A 20,551-nucleotide genomic window follows, 5' to 3' on the forward strand; every position below is an offset into this window, starting at 1 on the left:
CTACCTTCTAGTCAAGAAAATATGTGAAGCAACTGAAAATTACTAATACATGTCAAAACCCTAAAATCAGCGTGTGAAGTTAGCTGTGAGTGCAGGGTATAATGAAGGAGTATACACATCCATTTCACCCCCCCCCAAAATCATACTAAGACCTTTTCAAAACTGCTTTAAATAGCACAGGGAGAACTACAAAGAGAAAAAGGCCAAAATATTGGAAGCTCTGAGAAAAACTTCTAACATGGAAGACCGAGACCCAAACAAACGGCAAAAAGAAGAAACAGAACATAAAAGACTAGAAGCGTTGTAAATGAGTCAGCAGGCCCGAGAGCGCCAGACCCTAATTCAGCACAGGGACAAGCAGGTCCCTCACACCACAGGAGCCCAGAGCTCAGAGCTGGCAGCACCAGCGCGGGCACCAGCGCGGGCAGAGCAGGGAGTAAAGGCGGCCGTGGCCCCAGACACACTGGACCTGGGGAAGGCGCTGGAGTGGCAACCTCAATGCCAGGCACCCCATGTGACCCTCCCTCCCTCTGACAGAGTCGGGGGTCGTTCCCTGGAAAAAGCAGAGAGTCTGTGGACTGAAGTCACCCTGTGCAGCTGCAGTAAACAGAGGCAGATTTAATCGCTGCACGCGCGCACAGCCGGTGGTGAATTCTCCGCTCCCTGCACGCGTGCACAGCGGTGGTGAATTCTCCATTCCCTGCACACGCTCACAGTCGCAGGTGAAAATGGTGAATTCTCCGGCTCCTTGCACGTGTGTACAGCCAGTGGTGAATTCTCCGCTCCCTGCACACGCTCACAGTCGCAGGTGAAAATGGTGAATTCTCCGGCTCCTTGCACGTGTGTACAGCCAGTGGCGAATTCTCCGCTCCCTGCATGTGCTCACAGTCGCAGGTGAAAATGGTGAATTCTCCGGCTCCCTGCACGCGCGCACAGCCGGTTGTGAATTCTCTGCTCCCTGCACGCGCGCGCAGCGGTGGTGAATTCTCCGGCTCCCGTACCACAGCCCACACACACACGTTCACACTTGGCTCCCAGATGCCCAGAACTCTACAGGAAAGACACTGGAGAAGATTTCTTGGAAATCTGATCAACCCAAGAAGATAGATCCAAAGATACTAATACTGAGGACCCCCAACAAATGGCCACCCGCACAATATCCTGAAGTCAAAGGAGCCCACCTTTATCCTGTGTCAGACAGGAGTGGAACCTGAAAGAAACATAGACTGCACAAACTATCATGGATCTATGGATCCATGGATAATAGATAATCTATGGATAAGAAGACACTGCAATCAATAAACAAAAATAGGATGCTCTTTTAAAAGAATAGAAAAAGAGCCCTGGAAATCTAAGGAACCTTTCTGAAAACAGAAACAATAAACTAAAGAAAAAGGTTAAGTCAAATTGAAATCATCTCCCTGAAAACAGAATAAAAAAAGAGAGAGAGAGAAATACGAGGAGAAGCAAAGGAAGGAAGGAAATAAAGAACAAGAAAAAAGTATTAAGAAAATTACAACCTTTGTCCAGAAGAGCCAAGTTCTGGATAATAAGACTTCCAGAAAGACAAAATGAAAAAACAAAAGGGAGAAAACCTCAGCACAATAATGCCAAAAACTCTTCCCAGAACTGAGTACCAGCTGCCAGAATGAGGGGACTCGCTGAATATGCAGAACAGTAGATGAAAATGGAGCCACACAAAGTATTACCATCATGACATTTCAAAACACTTGGACAAATTTTAAACCTCCTACGACTTCTAAAGATGGGAGGGGAAAGTTAACCAGAGAATAAATCAGAACAGCTTCTGAATTCAAAAACAGTAACATGGAAACAAGAAGGCAATGGGGCAATCTTTGAATTCGTGAACAGAAAGGAAAGCCAGTACGGAGCTCTACACCCAGCAGACTCTCACCAAGTTTCCACCCTGCAAGGTCTCAGTTTATCTCCCAAACATCCTGTGTCAGAAGCCACTGAAGAAACCCTCCCACCAAAACATGAGCTTCAACAAAAAGTGAGGAGGGCGTGACCTTCCGTGAAGAGGGGACAGGGAGGCCCCAGGAGGATGACGAGGGGAGGTTCCGGATGGAGGCTGTGCGCCCTGGGGGGGGAAACCAGTCCAGGCTGGCAGAGAGCTGCGCAAAAGGAGGGAACACGGAAGGCTGTCTTCACCTTGCCCAAAGACACCGTAACCATCTTTTTACATTTAATGTTTTTTCAATGTTCACTTATTCTGGAGAGAGACAGAGGCAGAGTGTAAGCAGGGGAGGGGCAGAGAGAGAGGGAGACAGAGAATCCAGGCTCCGAGCTGTCAGCACAGAGGCTCGAACCCATGAACCGCACCATCATGACAGGAGCCGAAGTCGGACGCTCAGCCTAGCCCCCCAGGTGCCCCAATTGTACCATCTTTTTAAAGTGATTCACCCCTGGATGACATACTCCACCCAAATGAGGAAGTCCGTGAAGGACAAAACCAGAGAGCCACAAACGTAAAATCCAACTCTGAAGAAAAGCCTGAGGCTGAGAACAAAGGAACGTCTGGGACAACACAGTAAAAGGCCTGGGGTGCCTGCGACCGACTTCAGCCCAGGTCCTGATCTCCCGGTTCGTGGGTTCGAGCCCCGCGTCGGGCTCTGTGCTGACAGCTCAGAGCCTGGAGCCTGTTTCAGATTCTGTGTCTCCCTCTCTCTCTGCCCCTCCCCTACTCACACTGTCTCTGTCTGTCTCTCTCTCTCAGAAATAAAACATTTTAAAAATTTAAAAAAAAAAAGAAAAGGCCTAAGGAGCAACCAGCTCAGAAGAGAACAGAGATCTCCAGGAAGTCATCTCCCAGAAATAAAATGTGAAGAAGAGCTGAGTCTATAGGACCAGCCGTGTGGAAAAATGACTAAGAGGCTACTGGAAAGTATGGGGAAAATAAGCAACAGGGAACCAAAGGGTTAAGAACATGGGCAACTGAACAGTCAAAGAAAGACCCCCGCCATCACACCACGGTGCGCACGCTCTACCGCAGGGCTGCCCCCTGCACCACCGGCACTGGCTGACTTCTCTCCCCTTGCTCGGCTGGAAAGACCCTCTGGAAAGGGCCACGGGTCACCTAACGGTGGCCGTTCAGAGCCCAGCACGGGGCCTGCCGTGAGTGCACACAACAGCACTTATTCACATACCGAGTATCTACTATGCATACCTGCCAGCCTTCTAGAGAGCTCAGGTTCAAAGACCTACGGCCCTTGCTGGCCTTTGAAGAGCCTCAACTTTTTTTCTTTTTACCCCTGAGAAAACAAATATTTATCCTATATCCTCATTCCTCCCAAAAGATGAAAAGTTCATCCAGGGCTTGCACAGCGCAGCTATCACTAATGGGACCCAAGACCTGAGGCTACTTTTCTGACATCACATGCACCGTGTGATATGAAAACAGTGCCAGCCTGGGCCCCGGGACGCCTAGTTTCTGGAACTTTGGAATTCTTACGTTTGAAGAAGAGATAGTCCCGACCCCTCGATAGGACCTGTTGGTCCCTGACCGATCACGCCCAGTGTGCCTCTCACGCGGTCTCCCACAAAATTAAGCCATTCGCAGGTTACAGAAAGACCTGTGGCCTCGGTCACACCTCCACGCCATCTGCCAGTCCCTCCACCCGATCTTCCTCCCCTGGCTCAAGTGGCCACGCGTGTGGCGGGAGCCGTGCCCCCCCCCCCAGGTGAGACGCCTCTCTCCTGCACCCCTCAGCACTCCTTCATGGGACACAGGTATCTGCCGAGTGACTGACACGTGCCACGCACTGCACCACTGCGACACATGGCAGTGGACAGGAGAGACACGGCCCTGCCCCAAAGGACTCCCGAGCTGTGGCTCCCTGTTCAACACAGCAGGGCGGAGGGGAGACCTCGCCTGTCCGAGGCTCCACCACCCAAACAGCGAGATTCTGGGGCGACGACGGCCTCTTGTAGCTCTGCAGCCTGGGGGCCCGCACCTCAGGGAAGTGATGTAAGCACTGTTAAATAAAGCCGAAGTGAAGGTCAAGAAAGCCCCAGTGGCTGCCGCAGGTAAGTAACATTTGCTCTTTTAGACCAAAGCCCTCTTTTTTTGGCCTTCTTTCTGTGAGGCCTGTGATCCTGAAAACGTCACTCACGGAGCCCGCACAAGCGTGCCAGCAGCGGCCCCTCTCCCCGCTGAGCGCGCGGGCAGGGCGCCCGCCTCCCCCACGTCTGGGTCCCGCTCACCCCCGTACGCACAGCAGTGGACACGGGGCCGAACACCGAAACCGTGCTTACACGATCAGTAAACACGTACTACACGCGTGAAGGCCTAACGATGAATAAGTGGCTGTACACGCGGGCTCGGAGTGCCTCATAGCGGCCCTCGCCTAATGCTGTGTCTTAGGAGAGTTCCAGAAAAACGGCAACACGCGCATCATCTGTACCCGCGCCGCAGGCGGGACCTTGTGGCAGGCCAGAGCCGGCACTCCGATGCATCGCACAACCTGATCTTTATTGAGAGTATGACTCTGTGCTTCTTAACTATGGAACTGATAAAATATAAGCATAAAAATTTGAAATTGTTCAAATAGTGCAGAAAATTAGATATTTCCCAAACTGTATAATTAAAATGCATAAATTCTTTTGCCCCAGACACAGAAAAATTAAATTGGCTCATTATACAATGAAACATATTGTCAGCTCCTTGATAATATTTGTAAGATGGACACTCTCCACCTTCTTGTCCTCAGTGGGTACGTTTTAAGCTACGTCTGCAGAGATGCCCGGGCTGATCTGAACCCTCTCCCTCTAACACGCAAACTAAGACCTCCTGGCAGCCACAGCACACTCTGACTCTGCGCTCCCTTGGCACAGAGCATGCTTCCATCAGCACCTGCTCACGGCGCTCTCATTCCAGCACACGGCCCGGCCTGGACAGTCCCTGACACCCGCCTCTCACACGACCCGACAACAGTCATAGCCGGCATCTCAGGAGGGGTGGGGTCACAGCTCTCTCCCAAGTGCTTTACAAACACCAGCTTTTTTTTTTTTTTAAATATTTATTTTTGAGAGAGAAAGAGAGAGAACACAAGGGACAGAGAGAGAGGGAGACACAGAATCCATAGCAGGCTCCAGGCTCTCTGAGCTGTCAGCAGAGCCTGACATGGGGCTCGAACCCATGAACTGTGAGATCATGACCTGAGTCAAAGTCAGATGCCCAACCAACTGAGCCCCCCAGGTACCCCATAAGCAGCAGCTCCTTAATCCTCACGGCCCTAACTGGTTACTACCCTTTTTCCATTTTACATGTGAGAAAACAAAGTCCAAAAAAAGAAATTTTCCAAGGTCACACAGCAGACAAGAGAGATCAGGCATTCAAACACCAGCTTATTAGCACTCTCAGGATCATGATGCTGGGGACATGGATGCTAGGGGAGGGGGTAGCTGGTTAAGCAGCCGACTCTTGATTTTAGCTAAGGTTATGATTTCACGGTCATGGGATAGAACCCTGTGTCAGATTCTCCCTCTCTTAAGAGTCTCTCTCCCTCCTCCCTCTCTCTCTCTCAAAAAAAAAAAAGAAGAATCATGACGCTGCTCCAGCTTCCCAAGTTAACCAGATATTATCACTGTTAGCACGATGGACATGATCTGGGCTCCAAAGCCAACATGACAGAAAAATTCTAAAGTAAAACTGAGTAATATTCAACATGACATATTGACAAGTTATAAGATATCTGGCCTAAATCAAGCATGTAGGCTGAGCCCCTGGCAAAGACATGGTCTTTTTGATGCTAGCTGCCAAATAAAGCCCAAGTCCATGGTTTCGTAGTGTGTAACATCCCAGCAATTTAAATCGTCTGTGAAGGTCCCTGATGTACAAACTCTACAACCACTTCACACAGGTGTCCCTTCCTCTAAGTTTGGTCCTTCCAGCAGCTTCTGCACTAGGACAAGCTACAACCTGTGCTCTGAAAGAACACCGGTCAGAAGTAACTTTATGAAATGCCAAAAACATATCAAGAACGTGAATATGATTATGAAAATTATCAGGCTGACAAAAGCTTCTTTATGCTTCAAAATAATTTTCTAGCCAAACACATTCTACTACTAGACTGTGGAGCAGCTCAAAGGTCATAGGTCATAGATCCCCACATCCCCTTCATCTCTGTGCCAGGGCGTGGTACGGGGTCTGCCGTCCAAGCGGTCATCAGCTACTGACAACAACACGAATCCCTTAAGGGAAAAGAAGAGGTAAAGGTACTACTTTCTGAAAAACCATTATTAGCAACAGTAACAACAATAAGTTGCCTGTAACACACACAAAGTAAATACTGAATATAAACTGCTTCCACTTCTTAGACACACTGGTCAAACTAATGAGGGAAGGGTTAAGATTCACTTTTAAATTTCCCATAGCAGAAGTAACTACATTGTTAGGAACTGTATTTACTGAACTTCGGGCTGATTCTTCCCTAAAAAGTGATTAGTGCTATGAGTGGCCATGTACTAAGAGCCATGTTGTATCACATTTATAAAAGAGTTATGATAATCTCCACTTAACAGACAAGAAAACAGACTTAGGGCTTAAGTAACCGGGTGAACATGCAGGGAACAAGGACCAAATCCGAAATTCAAAGCAGGCCTGTCCAACACCCATTCTTAACCACCCTTCTATTCTACACTACATGCAATATCCCCAGAAAATTCTACTCTACAAAAGCTTAAAAATGTGAAAGAATCACTATTCTACTCAAATTAGTTAATAGGCACAGTTAATATATTCAAGATACAGCAACCTTTCATACTCACAAGAACTAGCAGCTATGGATCATTTTGTCTACCTGACGGAGACACCAAAAGAAGGAGCCATGAACCCAATTCAAGAAGCATTTAGAAGTAAATCTCCTGCAGTGCTGGGAGCGGTGACTGATCATGAGAGACAGTCACCTGGGCATCTGACGGAATCCAGCTGAACCTGGAGATGGTTACCTGTGTGATGGGAAAGGTCTGCAAAGTGGAGGGTCCCCAATCTAGGGAAGGGAGAGTGAGGGAGCACAGAAACCCTGGGCAGAATAACTGCAGAAACCACCTGAGGACTCTGAAAAGTAAAACTACAGAGCAGGAAGGAAGGACAGGCTGGAATTCACGCCAGCACCAAATCAGCAGACTTAAGTGTGACAGAGAGTCTCCTAACGTGACAGCCTAAGTGTTGAGGACACACCCCAAACTTACTCAGCATATGAAGAGCCAGGAAAACAATTCCCATGAAAAAAGAAAACCAAGATAAGCCAATACCAAGATGAAACAAATGTTAAAATGGCACATAAGGGCTTCAGAAACTACTATACAAATAATTCTACAAACAAGCATACATACAACATATTTGATATCACAAATTCTTCTTTTCCTTCTATCCCTTAAACCCACCGACTTTGGCATCCACCACTGCACAGAAACTTCTCCATCCCGAGACCACCAATTACCTCTGCACCGCTCCACCCAATCACTACTGCTCAGGTCTCGACCTTGTGGCAGCAACCGGCAAGAGCTGATCTCCTACTCCCGTCTTGTGATTCTCCTCTCTCCTCATCTCCAAACCAGTTGATTCCAGACTTCCCCAAGGCTCTGTCCTTTCTCCTCTTAGCCACGCTCACCTCCCCGGCAAGCTCCCTTCATATGCCGTGTCTTCACTAACAGCCTTAAAACATATAACCTCTGGCTCAGACCAGCAGCCCCGCTGTTGTGCTAGACTCTTGTCAACACCGCAGCACGGCCACTAACTCTGCCTTCAGTGCATCACCAAGGAGAAGGCAGAGCTACATGGCTCAAAACCCCTTCCTGATACAGCTTGGGGTTGAAGTTAACTAGTAAGAGGCAAGGCTGGCAAAATGAAAAAAGAATTACTCATGACTTCTGCCCACCCTCCCAGTAGCAGTGATGGATTCGAATTCCCTGTGCTAAGAAATGTCTGGCAGGGCGCCCGAATGGCTCAGTCAGTTGAGCAGCCAACTCTGGATTTCAGCTCCGGTCATGTACTCAAGGTTTTGAGGTCAAGCTCCACATCAGGCTCTGCGCTGACAGTGCAGAGCCTGCTTGAGATTCTCTGTTTCCCTTTCTCTCTCTGCCCTTTCCCCATTCATGCTCTTTCTCTCTAAAAATGAATAAATGAAGGAAGAGAAGCCCAGTGACCACAGTGCTCTGGGACAGGCCTCTCGCCACCCCAGTGTACACTCTCAACACGGCAGACTGATTCCAAATCTGAATCAGATGGTGTCACTTCTCTGCTCCAAACCCTGAACAGTCTCTCTGTTTACACGGCGGACAAGGAGTTCATTAAATTATGTTCGAACAGAGGAGGAAACGTGCTGAGAGAGAGTAAACTTGTTTAAAACTACTTGCCTTTGCGAAAGAACAGTTGCTCAGAGGCGAGGACCTCAGAACAGCGCTGACGGTTAAGGAACGAGGCACGTGATGCAGTGGATTCCCTTGGCCGCTGCTGAGTCAACAAGTGTTACCCATATTGCCCGGCTGTTTATTCAAGGAGTCAACGTGACTTTAGCCTTAGCTAAAATCAAGAGTCGGCTGCTTAATCAGCTACCCCCTCCCCTAGCACCCACGTCCCCAGCATCATGATCCTGAGAGTGCTAATAAGCTGGTGTTTGAATGCCTGATCTCTCTTGTTTGCTGTGTGACCTTGGAAAATTTCTTAACTTTTTTTGGACTTTGTTTTCTCACATGTAAAATGGAAAAAGGGTAGTAACCAGTTAGGGCCGTGAGGATTAAGGAGCTGCTGCTTATGGGGTACCTAGGGGGCTCAGTCGGTTGGGCATCTTACTTTGGCTCAGGTCATGATCTCACGGTTCGGCTCAGGTCATGATCACCACAAACATCTCAATCACAAGTAACGCCCAGTGGGGTCACACACTTCCCATGCCATCCAAGGTTAGAAAGAGACAGGCGGCTGGCTGGCTCAGTCTGAAGAGCCCATGACCCTTGATCTCGGAGTTGTGAGTTCAAGTCCCACAGTGGGTATAGAGATTACTTAAAAATAAAATCTTAAAAAAAAGTTAAAAAGAGAGGCGGGGTTTCCATCCCCACACAAATCTGCAGCAGATTTTCTGAATTCAAACTACAGTTTCAGCAGCATTTTTCGAGCCTTGATGCAAGTGAAAATTTACATATTTCCAAACCCTGTTCACTATGGAACTAAGGTCTTCCATCTAACCGTCAATCAGAAGAGATTAATCTGCAATGTAATGATATGCTAAAAGGCAAATATCAAAAAATCTAATAGAATTCCGTGTCTGCGAAACAATATGCTAAATTAAAATGATATACACCTCTAAACTGTATCTGAGAGCACCTATCAGCATGAAGTCATTTTTAGAGATGAAGTGTGTAAAACTTCCTTGCAGTTCAGCGTCAAGACATGAACATTTGTAACCGATCCTGATGACAGGGAACGCTAAGTTTGAACTCCGATGAAGAAAAGTGTTATCCAACCTTCCCCCTAAAAAAGAATTCCATGCTTCTTAGTAGGCCTGTATTATAAAATATACACATACACACACACACACACACACACACTCAACTATTATTTGGAATTCTGTCAGTAAAAATGTTGTAGAAATTCGTGTTCTCTTGTTACATAAGTCCTTACATAATATCCTTCATTTTGCCTATTAGTCTGCAAAACCTAAAATATCTACCATCTGCCCCTTTACAGAGAAGCCTGCCAATCCCTTTCAGCCAGCCTCCCCGGACCTTCTGCAAACAGGTACAGCTAACGCTTATTTCCCACATCTTTAGCCTCTCGGCTGGTTTTTTCTTTTCAACTTAGGTCTGCCATTTTACTTTTGCTCCTGATAAAATTTACCTCATTGATTTGAGCACTTTGTTACAACCTGTCGAAATATTTTAAAATTCTGATTCTAAAAATGAGCAGTGTCCCAGCATTACCTCCTGATCTTTATTCAAATTCCTAATGAAAACATTGCGACAGGTGTCAAGTATGACATGCTTCTGGAGACATCTTCACCCATGTGCAGAAATTCTGATATTTTAGTTGAGTACTAAAGTATACACATGTGGTTGCAACATATCTTCCACCTAAAAGCATGATTCAATGATTCTTGAGTTCAATGATTTCTTGAACTCTCCAGTAATGACAGAAATAAATAATAATTTACTTTCTTAGGCTTCATGCAGTAAAGGATTAACCTTGCCCCAAGAAAGATTCGGTCATTGCCCAGTTCCTGGGAAGTCCTCTCAGCCCTTTGAACCTCCTGCCTGAGACGGCTGTCTTCGTTTAGCTGGGGGCCTTGGGTCACACCCAAGGTTAGTCTCCGCTAACAATGTGATTTCTGGTGGAGGCTTGGGCCACACAACACCAGCCTGATCTCTGGGGGGACTGGAGACTAAACTCAACCATGCAGGCAGTGTCTATGGGGTCACCGCCAATAAATATCCCAGACACCAAGCTCAGGAGAGCCTCCCTGGTTGGCAGTACCGGTGCTGGGAGAAACTGGCATGGCTTCCATGGGAGAAGGACAGCCAGAAGCTCATGCGTGCTCATTCTCGGACTTGGCCCTCTGAGCCTTTCCTCTGCTGACTTTTGTCTGCATCCCTGCACCATAATAAACCATGACAGTATAAACAGGGTTTCTGAGTTCTGCAATTCCTTCTAGTGAGCGATGGGGCCTGCAGGTGGCCTCAGGGCCTCCCAAACCCCAGTGTTTGGTGATTTACAGTGTATTTTCACCAACACTACAGCAGTGCTTCTCAGCATGCGAGGATGCTAGTTTAAAATGCAAGTCACTGGCTTGTGCATCAGGAGTGATAACATCTCTGGGGGAAGACACCAGGCGTTTGCATTTCTATCCACTCTCTTCAGTGATTCGTAAGGACACTACTTTCAGTCAGTGACTGTATTCTTTTTATTTTCTTAATTTATTTACTTATTTGAGTAATCTCTACACCCAACGTGGGACTTGAACTCACGACCCCAAAGTCAAGAGCCACTGAGCCCACTGGGCACCCCAAGACTTCTTGCTAATGAATCCTCATCAGGGTACATGTTCAAGAGGGCCTCACGAAAACGCTTTAAGTTTGACAGATCAATGAGAAGTGGCATTACTAGTCTGTAAAACCTAGAATATACAAATGTGTAAGACTTATTTTGTCATTTCTCAAATATCCAAGATAACGTGGATGCAAACCACACACTACTTGGCAACAGTTTGGGCGACAGAGTCAATGACATCCACTTCTCACCCATTTGTCGATTACATCCTTTTTTTTTTTCAATCTCCTGACAATTAACAGGAAACTTGAGTTTTATAAGCTTCTTCACACCCTCCTCACCTCCTAAAAAGATCACCAGTGAACTGAAAGTCAAGAGAGCTTGAGGGTTCCCCTCCTTCACATCAAAGAGCCACCTGCCCTCTGTGGGTTATTTCTTCAACTCTAAAGTGAGAGCTCTGGACCAGGTGAGCCCTAAATTTAGATCAACTTCTAAAATCCTGGACTATATAAACCAGTAAGAATAAAGGAGACAAACACCCCATGGAAAAGTTTAAAATTTCCAATGAAACGGCAGGAAGGACAGATGAAAATCAAACATCAACTCTTCCCCAGCCAAACAAACTCAATCGTGACCTGTCAAAAATTAATGCTTCTGTAGACAACCTGCATCTAAACCCAGTTATCCTGCCACCTGTTACATCAAGCCAACGCCTTAGGACACAACTTGTGTATTTTTCCAAAGCAAAAAGCAAGCCTTTTTTGGGCCATGATACAAGCAAGGAGATTCCAAACGTTCTGCTACACGGCAATCACGACTATACCCAGCATGAAGTCTGCAGGGTGACATCTTAAAAAGCCTAAGGTTTTTTTCACTTTTAACTTCTACACCATCACCAAATTCCAGCATTTCTTCTACCTCTGCCATTCATGACACTTGGTGCTTAATGGAGGCCACAATTTTTCTTAACAGGAAAAGGGAAAATTTCTCAGCCACAAACCCATGTCCAAACCCTCCACTCAAAGATTCATCTCCTACAGGACGTCCAAGTATCAGCCAACACGGCAAATCTCTGCTGGATTACTATAATGTGAAGTCTGTAATTCTAAATTACACGTATTAATGCTGATAGCAGACATGAACCAATCCAGTGTAGACCCCAGAACACCAGATGAACCTGCCTGGCGCTCCTTCAAACATTAACCACCAGCTTCCGGCCCCTCCTACACGCGCTGATGTGAAGAGCTGACCGTAACAACGTGAGTTAAGTACTATCTTACAACTATTAAGTACTAGCACACTTCTGAGCGTATGGAAAACTTTACTCCCTGCCACTAACAGTGACGCTGCTCCCGCTCTCACAGCCACGTGACTAAGATATGCCTAAGAGTTGATCAACTTCAGCTCCACCTTTGCACAGCAGCGTGTGGAAACATCCACGCCAATCCAAGTTCCAAACGCCTGGCTGGCCTTCCGTGGACCAAATCGGTGACTTGTTTTGTCCTTTGGACGGGCGCGGGGAGGCCAGGGGAAACGTCTTAATTGCCGGTTGGTTGAGCTGGGCTCAGGAGACGTGTGCATGTGCTTGTGTTTTCTGCAGAGTCTGGGATGTGTGACATTACAAGTAAGAGTCCTGGGATCAGGATGCTGAGCCTCCCTCACAGCCTCACCCCTGTGCAGAGGGTGTCAGAGGCCTGCAATCTAACCACAAACAGCGGCCCCCCCTTGGGGCGGGGCTCACTGTTGACAATCTGATGAAAGCCGGAGCAAACCCTCCCAGGGAAAACAACTGGCGCGTGTGCACACACACTTCTGATTTCCGTTCCTGGGGTTCACGGACCTAGGAGAGAGCATTCCCTCCTCAAGCAACAGTCTGATCAGGCGGCACTTAAAAGCAAAAAGATCTCTGTAGACATTTTACCGAGGGAGCAATCTGGGGGTCATCCTGGAATTGCCCCGGACACCCCCTCTCTCAGCCCCACCTCCTCATTTCCCTGGCCAGAGCCTTAGAGACAGACTCAGAAACAGGCTTCAAATCACCTGTCTCTCCAGTGCCTCAGTCGTGCCCTTAATTAAGGCCTTCTTCACTTGTGTGTACAACATAATTGTATAATTAAGAGAACACAGGCTGTTAAATCAGACCATCTGAACTTTGCCCATCACTTTACTAGCTGGGTGACACCAGGCAGCCATTTCCTTAATGACAAGGGTCTGGCCCCTCTCCCCTCTGAAGTGCACCCTGGCGACACCTCCCTGACCGACTCTTGAACTCGGCGCAGCCATCCTCCTGCCGTAGAAATCAGCTCCCGTCAGAGTCAAGCGCACACTGCTTTGATCCTGCTGATGGTATCAACCTCACCCCCTTCTCTACCCAACCCAGCCTGTCCTCCCAAAGGCCGCTGTAAGTGATCGGTTCCACAAGCCCCAGCCTCTCACACCTCTGCACCTTGACATGGGCGTGTCCCCCGGAAGGCCCTGCCTGCCTCCCATCTTCCACTGTATTTCTGCAGACCCCTGCAGACAGCCAGACCTGCGGAGGTCACAGCATTTGGTCCACAGCCAGATTCTGTATGATTCCTGGACTAAGAAAGGTTTTTACCTTTTCAAAGGGTTATGAAAAAAAAAAAAAAAAAAAAAAAAANCGTCTGGCCTTCAAGAGAGAAAGCTTACCGACCTGTGAGCTTGACCACAACTGGGGACGTGGCCTCCAGGTCCCCGGACCACTCAGCTATGGCACTCCCACTGCGGGCGTCCGGCTGCCCTCTGACTGCATCGTTCCCCTCCTGCACCCTACCCCCCCATCAGTGGCCCCCGCAGGCATGACACCACGCACAAGACAGTCATTCAATACTGCTGACTCTTGAACCACTGGGTCCACTTATGCACAGATTGTTTTCAATAAATACTGCACAGTAAATGTATTTTATCATTTTCTTCACATCCTCTTTTCTGTAGCTCCCTTTATTACGAGAATACAGTATATCATACACACACAAAATATGCGTTAAACATGAAAAAATTTTAAAAAAAGAAAGGGACACCTGGGTGGCTCAGTCCGTTAAGCATCCGACTTTGGCTCAGGTCATGATCTCACGGTTCGTGGGCTCAAGCCCCCTGTTGGGCTCTGTGCTGACAGCTCAGAGCCCAGAGCCTGTTTCGGATTCTGTGTCTCCCTCTCTCTCTGCCCCTCCCCTGCTCGCACTCTGTCCCTCTCTCTGTCCACCTCTCTCAAAAATAAACAAACATTTTTAAAAATTAACAAAATATGCGTTAACTGCGGGTTTTCAACTACAGGGCGGTCCATGCCCTTAACCCCTGCATTGTTCGTGGGGCAACAATGCCAGCACTTTGCATCTGCACACATTTTACACAGTAACTGCACAGAGAACCTCAAAGGCTGAGATCATAGATACTAGAGTTTATAGATAAGGACAGTGTTAGAAGTCACATGGCTAAAGGCAAAACACCAATGCTTGAACCTCGACTTTGTTTCCTAAATAAGATGCTCTTTCCATTAAGAAGACCTTTTCCTTACACAAACTACGACACCTAGAATCTTCACTCACTAATACCTGAGATTTTATGGGAGGGATAAAATATAATTTCTGACTCATTAATTTTGATAATTTTGAAGTTAACGAAAATTTTTATAAACAAAAATGAATCAGGCACCCACAGTAAGCACAAGGCAGATGCGTGTAATTATCAGTACTTCATGGTTTCCGACTCAGCACACCACATCTTCCCATCATCCCGCCTCCACCAGCCGAGAACCCACATGGCACCTTATGGAGAGGCTCCATGGAGAGGATAAGCCTATTAAAGGGGCTCAACCATCTGACTCCAGGAAAAATCACACTGGAAACAGCAAGAACACCCATATTGGTGTCCTTGGTGCAGTGCAGACCCTCGTCCCACTACAAATCCCTGATGAGGTTCGCGAGAGCCCAGCCAGCACTGCCCAAGAGAACGTTCCATGATGATGAAAATGTTCCATCTCCGCAGCGTCCAGAGGGGTGGGCCACTAGCCACAGGTGGGTGCTGAACACTTGAACTGGGGCTAGTGTGACTGTGAAACAGGACTTTTACTTTCACTTAATCTTAATTTAAACAGGCACACGTGGCTAGCGACGGCAGCAGATCCAAGGCTAGACTCTAACAACGTAGTAAAATGAAAAAGAATTTTCCTTGGCTCCTCAACTACAAGCCAGGTTATGAGGCCCAACCCTCCCTCTGAGAAAGACTTAAAAAAAAGATGGATAGAATACTTTAAAAATCTTAAAAGCAGCCAAAACCTGACAAGACAACAAGGAAATACCAGACCCAAATTAAACTGAAATCAGGAACCCAAAAAGATAAACAAGCACAGAAGCCACCTTTGCCCTGAAGTCACCTGCCGATTCTGGACATTTTCAACTTTCACTTTTACAACAGTGCAGGCAAAGGGGGATAGGAATCAGAAGCTAGGTCCCCAGCATGTCTAGCCCAAAACCCTACCTCCATAAGCAGGACCCTGAGGCTACACAGCTCAAGAGAAGAGAAACCCTCTCCAGTAAGATTCCAGCATCAGGTGCTCCAAAAAACCTCAACTTTAAACTTGGCTTAAGGCGATCCCAAACGGGCTGAAGCCAAAAAGAAAACTCCATGCTCTCTAGAGGGGCTAAATCTTCATTCTATGCTCAAAAGAGTCCTACAAATATTGAGAATTAAATGAAGAACCCTGGAGTGCCTGGGTGGCTCAGTCGGTTAGGCATCCGACTTCAGTTCAGGTCATGATCTCACGGTTCGTGGGTTCGAGACCCGCATCAGGCTCTGTGCTGTCAGCTCAGNAAATAAAAAGTATCTCAAAATGAATCACAGACCTAATGTAAAACCTGAAACTTTTCTAGAGGGGAGCAGGGGCGGGGGTGGCGGGAACCCAGGAGAAAACCTTCGAGACCCAGGATCAGGCAATCATTTCACAACTGTGAAACCAGAAAAGCACAGTCCATAAAACAACAAGTTGATACACAAGACATCATCAAAATTCATAACTTCTGCTCTTCGAGACCCTATTAAGAGGATGTAAAACACAAGTCGCAGCGTCAGAGTCAGGCACAGCAGGCATCTAATAAAGACTTACGTTCAGAATATATAAGGAACCCACCAATAAGAAAAAAATTAATGGGCAAAAGATCTGAACACCAAAGAAGATCTATGAGTAGTAAAAAGCCTATGAAAAGATACTCAACATCATTAGGTATTTGGGAAACAAAGTAAAACCGCAACAAAAGGCCATGACACACCTATGAGAATGGCCAAAGCTACAAGACCAGCCATACCAAGTGTTGCCCCAACGATCGGAGGCAACTGGAACTCTCCCACAGGACTGGGAGGATACAAATGGCCCAGCCGTCTAGAACAGAGTTTGACACCTTCTTAAAAAGTCAAACATACACCTGCCACTTGATGCAGCCATTACAGTCCTAGACCCACCATTCCAGGAGAAACGAAAGCCTACGTCCACATGAAGCCTTGAACAAAATTATTCATGGGCTCTATTTGTAATAACTCAGAACTAGAAACAACTCTCCACACACTGATCATATTCAATATCATCCCGGGCGACATCAGGGAGAAATTCTTCAGAAGTTAGGAAGTGATTCTAAAACAGATACAGATCTGCAAAGGGCCAAGGGTAGCCGAGGAAGCCTAAAGAGGCCCCAAGCGGGGTAAGACCCGTCACCGACCTGCAGGGACTCAGGCAGCTTGGAGCGAGCAGTGCCTGTGGGACTGAGGGGTCCAAAAAACAGAGGCCCCTGTACACGGACGCTCCATTCACAAGGGGCGACACTGAAGAGCGTCGGGGAAAGAGGATCTTTCTGTTTTTTAATGTTTATTTATTTATTTTGAGAGAAAGAGGGCGGGCCAGAAAGAGAGGGAGAGAGCCGATCCCCAGCAGGTTCTGTGCTGTCTGTGTGGAGCCCAGCATGGGGCTCAAACCCACAAACCACAAGATCATAACAGGAGCTGCATCAAGAGTTGGACGCATAACGAACTGAGTCACCCAAGTGCCCCAAATGATTATCTTGTTAGTAAATGGAGTCAGGACAGCTAAATGTCCGTGAACCGATGATGCAGCCGGATTCCTTCTTCAGACTACACAGCGAAACCAATTCCACAAGAATAATAAAGTTAAAGCGAAAGTACAAAGGCATTTAGAAAGTAAATGAGAATTAGTTGGTGACCTCAGGGTAGGGAATCTAAGAAAAGGCATCAACTACAAAGGAAAAGACTGATAAATGGCAATAATTAAACTTAAGAACTTCTATTCATCAAAAACAAAACAAAACAACCACTGAACTAGCAAAACTGCGTATGACTAAGTGGGAAGAGACGGTGGCAAAAGACACACCCAACAAAGAATCTGTGTTGTGAATATATAAAGTGTACAAATCGATTTAAAATAACCTAATAGAAAAAATGGGCACTTCGCAAAACAGTGAATCCAAATGGCCAGAAAATATATAAAAAGATATGCATGCAACCTCACTGTAACCAGGAAAAGGCTATTTAAAACCACAAGGCAGAAATACACCAGAAACCNAGAGAGGGGCTGAAGGAGTAATCCGAGAGAAGACCTAGCACTAGCGCGGAGCAGCAGGAGAGCCATTTCCTGAGAAGCTGCTATGGGCCGGGCAGGCAGAAGTACCTTCGATGGGGATCACAGTCTACAACGGACTGTGAACTAGAACTTTAACTTCACTTGAGCGATTTAAGGAGAAAGAAATTGTTCCAGACTGCATCTTCCCATCAGCTCATTTCTTTTACTTTCACCGTCACAGAGCTCCGTCCTCCAACTCAAAGTTTGATGGGGACCAGAGGAGGTACGTGGAAACATTCTTTGTACTTCGTTTTGAGATCAGTAAACTTAACTTTACTTGTCTATCCCCAAATTGTCTTCTCCACCTTTGTGACAACTTTCATAGACTTACAGACCGCAAGGTGCCCCCAGCAAGGGGACAGACCCTTCCTCAGTCATGAAACAAATTCCCGAGGGCCAACCTACTACAGCAGTCCGAGCAAGCCGTGAAGGACCCACAGACACGTACAGGATAACACCGAGGCCTTGACCCTGAGCTTACAATATTCTACTTGTCAACAGGTACGTCTAACCACATAAGACAACAGACAGGAGGCACATCCGCAATCCCGTCTTTGTATACTAACTTTTATCTAGCCCTTTTCTCAGGAAATAAGGAAAAGACGAAAGGAAAACAAAACATAAGTTCAGATATGCCTTTAACACTAGGCACAGAGTCAGTTCGCACAACACTGCGTTAGGAGTCACCCCAGGACTCGGAGATCATCCTGACGCTAGTGTAAGTGAGCCAGTTAGTTTCTCAGCACCAAAACAGAACTTCCAGGGGAACGTGCGCCCTAAGCACCCACATGTACACACTCTCCTGCTATCTGCCAAAAGCCACAAGCCCAGGGGCCACACAAGCTGCTATTTTAATGCAAAATTATTCATCTAAAATCCACACCAAGATTCAAAAGAATTAAATGACATAAAACATTCAAACTCCCTAAACAAAATTAGTTGTCAAGACCCTACAAATCCTGAAGAACATATTTAAGAGTCTCGAAGTGCAGGCCGCCTCCGGCAGCCTGAGTGGCCAGAGGACACCCACCCCTGCCCTCGCCACGGATCTCTGTCCGCGGTGACCTGCACCCACTCTAACGCGGAGGCTCACCGACATCAGCGTGCAACAGAAGCTCGTGGACAGGACAGCATGTTCAGGCAGACTGCGGGCCGCACCCCGGGCTGACTCAGGAGGTCAGAGGTGGGGCAGGAGCGTGCGCACTTCCATCCAGGTCCCAGTGACAGCGAGGCAGCCACACCGGGAAAGCCACTGCAAACAACCTCGAGTTTTCCTGGAGTGTGTGTGCGCGCACGCGTGTTTCCCGTCCCAGCAAGGCCCGGAGGAGGCTGCAGAGAAAGAACCAACCACTCTTCTTCCCCAAAGACTGACTTTCCTGCCCTGAACGAAGGTGAGTGAGCTGTCAGCCAAAATGTTTAACCGGAATAACAACGTAAGAGTAGAAGGCTCAGCAGGTCAGGGGGGAGTTGGCCTGGCGGCAGAACTCGCAGCAGCGCAGCCTTAGGAAGATGGGCTTTTGAAAAAGGGCTCCAGGGCGTAATGTAAAACCCTTGTGTAGTATCTGATGAGTCCGACTGATTAGTAAAAGATACATCAGAGCTTCTAGAGACCGGTAATTAAGGATCCTTTCTAAGCCCCATTCATTTTGTGTCACCTTGAGCAATTTTCTGTCTTCGGAACACAGAATGAGTCCCAAGGACTCCTACAAATCATTTTTCCTAGAAAAAAAAACATTTGAAAACTGTAAAGGGACAGAGAACTGTCTTTTTCCTGGCTCAAGTTTAATGATATCTATAATCTAAAATAAGGCAGACAAAAGTAGAAACACAGATAATCCACGTTCTTCCCTGGTATCAAGTCCTACTTGGATCTTAGGGTTCCTTTCCACCAGAGCAAAAAAGACAGTGTACGGCTGACACAGACAGTTCTCCAGCTGGGACACCCACAGTCTTTCCTTCAACAGCTATCACTGTGTCGGACACTGGGGGTGTAGCAAAGTTTCTGCCCTCTTGGGGCTTAAATTCTGTAAGACACACAAGGCACTACAAATACAGAAGGCTCTACAAACACACTCTCCCTTCAGTCTATCAAAGACAAACACATGGTGCTTCGGTCACAAGTAGACCCAACAAGCACCTACCATTCACAGCAGAATCGAACGCACCAGATGGCAGGACTTTTAAGATAGAATATGCAGGCAGAAGGAAGATCCTAGGCACAGACAGCCCAAAGATACAACTTTCCAGGTTCTTCTGAGCCTTGGTTTTAGTCCACTGGCCCCAAATAAAGGAGTACAGAGCACGTCAACTCTTAAAAAGCAGGATGGAAAATTCTAAATTGGTGAGAATGAGCACATTCACTGCAGAAACATGTATAAAGCACCAATGTGTTAGAGATTATAAACACTAGGATTTACTAAAAGGGGATTAAACCTGTATGAGAAATGTGCCATGTACTTTTCCCTTACGTTACTCCTTGCTTCCCACAAAACCATGTTCATAAACAACACTGCCCTCCTCCCAAAAAGGTCACCAATGAAAAATCTGTGTAAATTCTGAAGTTACTAAAGCATATCCTTTAATAAGAAGCATCGATCACCACACCATACGTCATACGTTTTTATTTAACGAATTCTAAATTAACGTAACATCATTAAACAATGTCGGTATGCTCATTAAGATGTTTATGTACACGATGCTGGCCAGATGATAACTTCATGATATGAAAGGGTCAGATTCAAATAGAAAATATACCTATTTCAACTTTCCCAGACACGGTAATCTCCCTTGCACCCTGCCCACCCCCACACCGAAGGCCGGGGTACGATCTGTAAGGCGGGCGCTCTGGTCAGAGGCTGCAGGGAGGGTCCAGCAGGCCTGGCCAAGCAGGATCTCCCACCTATGGC

General features: G+C 47.0%; 1 protein-coding gene across 1 annotated transcript in view; it reads right to left on the reverse strand.

The window, feature by feature from the left end:
• PTK2 (protein tyrosine kinase 2) overlaps nt 1–18,762 on the reverse strand; it is a 245,595-nt gene extending 226,833 nt beyond the window's left edge. Inside the window, exon 1 of the mRNA XM_077750009.1 lies at nt 18,739–18,762. The gene's annotated coding sequence lies outside the window, so the exon portion shown is untranslated. The remainder of the gene's footprint in view (nt 1–18,738) is intronic.
• Nucleotides 18,763–20,551: the final 1,789 nt, after the last annotated feature.

The sequence above is a fragment of the Crocuta crocuta genome, unplaced genomic scaffold (genome assembly GCF_008692635.1).
Source record: "Crocuta crocuta isolate KB4526 unplaced genomic scaffold, BGI_CrCroc_1.0 scaffold119, whole genome shotgun sequence".
Taxonomy (NCBI): Eukaryota; Metazoa; Chordata; class Mammalia; order Carnivora; family Hyaenidae; genus Crocuta; species Crocuta crocuta.